Raw genomic sequence first — 2427 nt, forward strand, 5'->3', positions numbered from 1 at the left:
CGTAGAGTAAGTGGTTGTAAGTGATTACGACAACCAATCAGAGTAAAGAATCAGTGAATAAAACATTCGGATTGGTTGACTCTTACGATCACGACTACGCTTACGCAATTGTAGAATGGGCTTAAGGGCTGATTGTTTCAACCTTTTGGTAAGTTACCTTACAGGTTAATCATGTGTTTGTCTCTGTCCAATTTGAAGAAAAAAACGAAGACAGACGTATGATTTAACTTTAAGAGGTAGCTTACCAAAAGGTTGGAATAATCGGCTCTAAACCAGTGCAACACAATCGATTACCCACGATATATCGCAACACGCTCCTTCCTGGTATTTTTTATTCAATGGTCACGAGTGACAGTTGTAGTGAAAGGGCCACTGCAACCAAAGAGAGAAAGATGAGCGAGAGTTTGTCCGTATGTTATGTCAAGAGGTTAATTTACGTAAAAAGTTAATTACGTTAAGAGGTTAATTTACAGTATTACACGGTATTATATTTATATGATTTAATGTTGCTTGTGTCGTGATATTTTCAGAGAAGAGATAAGGATATCACATCAGATAAGTATCGTTGAATATAGAAAAATATATCTAAAGAATGAAGAATTCGAATGCTTTGTGTCGTTTTTAATCTTTGCAGTTATAGATCTAATAATTATGAAAGAGAAGAAGAAGGACAGAGAACGAGAATAGAAAATAGAATGCAGACAGATGAAGAAGAAGAGGAGACTGAGATAGACAAAAAGGATGTATGAGTGAGTGAGCCAACATTGGTGCATCATTGCACTTTTTCTCTGTATACTTTTACAATTGGATAAGTATTAAAAGGAAAGTATAGTAATACAGATTACAAGATTAAATTTTCAATAATTCTAATTTTTCCAAATGCAGGATGCATCACTAAATATGTTATAGGCTAATATTTCTAAAACTGAACGAAATATGAAATTCTTGTTTTCTAGTAACAGTTTGAAACATGCATAATATACATAATATGCATAATATGCATAATATAAGAAGCGATAATTCGATATCAAATAGTCACTGCAAAATAAGAATTTCATATCTCGTTTAATATCACAAATATTAGCCTGTACTGAATATCTGTAGTGACATTCTGTGTATTTAATTTGCGTTTCTTTATAGTTTATATTTTTTTATACTTATATTTTATTTATTATTAATTATACTTTCAAGTTATTGAAAAATTTTATTTAAAATATATTTTACATTTCTAATATTAACACTTTGTATATAATCATATTTTCTAGGCATACATTACAATATGAATGTCCGAGATCTTGGCAACTTTAAATTGCTACAGTTTTGTTGAAAATTAATATTGTTTATAAATTTTTTTTCCAGAATGGAAGACAGAAAAAGTTCAAAGTATAATATACAATGTACAAATAAAATAAAAACCAATATTCGTTTGGATCTCATAGACACAAATTATATGTGAAGTGTTATTACTAAAAAAGATTAGATATTTAAATTTTCCTCATAACATGTGATATTAATGTTATCAATATTATATAACCCACACAGCAGAAATTTCCAAAATATACTATAAGGATATCATTGAAACGTTCCAATATTTTAGATTATCATAATGATGTATTGAACATTTCTGCTATCCCAGATAGCACATGATATTCTGACAATATTTTGAGAATATTCTAAAAATGTCATATCTGATATATGTAGGATATACTTCATATATAGGGTGGCCCACTAAAAACGAAACAAATGTGATTTTTGGTATTTAACCTAATTTATTTGAAAAACGCTCGGACGCGTTAACTTTAGTTTTAAGGGGGATATGTTAATTAGTTATTTTCGTATGTTAAACTTCAACCCCATAAGAGGCGCTTATTTCACCATAAAAATTTTAAATGACAAAGGGTGTCTAGCAACATATTATTTAAAAGAGCGATTAATTCGCTTTACAATGATGTATTATTTTTTTAATTACAATCGGCCGGCCATTTTTCAGATAACACAAAATTAGACATGGTCCATAATCCAAAGTTGAATACAACAATCCTTGCGTAATTAGGTGGTCACATACGAGCGTCCATGAATGAACTAAGAGACTTGGAAACTGTGGTCAACAAATACGAAATAGACCTGGACTCTTTGACCTTCAATGACGAAACATGCCGACATGTGTATTGATATGAGCCGAAGGCACATTGAACATTTATTGTAGATTTAATTTATTTTCTATTTTTCACAGAACAAAATGCTTCATAACTCAGAAATAAAAGGTTTTCGGAGTACTGTTCATTAAGACTTTTTGGTTTGTTTTAACGAGTACTACATACCCCTAAAATTTGGCATCACCTTTTGAGAATACCCTGTATTTATATATATATATATATATATATATATATATATATATATATATATATATATATATATATATATATA

General features: G+C 29.5%; 1 protein-coding gene across 1 annotated transcript in view; it reads left to right on the top strand.

Annotated features, from left to right (window-relative positions):
• Nucleotides 1-210: 210 nt before the first annotated feature.
• Nucleotides 211-2427, top strand: part of LOC116851978 (trimeric intracellular cation channel type 1B.1) — a 179486-nt gene continuing 177269 nt past the window's right edge. Inside the window, exon 1 of the mRNA XM_032831908.1 lies at nt 211-749. The gene's annotated coding sequence lies outside the window, so the exon portion shown is untranslated. The remainder of the gene's footprint in view (nt 750-2427) is intronic.

Source organism: Odontomachus brunneus, unplaced genomic scaffold, assembly GCF_010583005.1.
Source record: "Odontomachus brunneus isolate Ranch 3 - 2012 unplaced genomic scaffold, Obru_v1 Obru_scaffold_198, whole genome shotgun sequence".
In the NCBI taxonomy this organism is placed as follows: Eukaryota; Metazoa; Arthropoda; class Insecta; order Hymenoptera; family Formicidae; genus Odontomachus; species Odontomachus brunneus.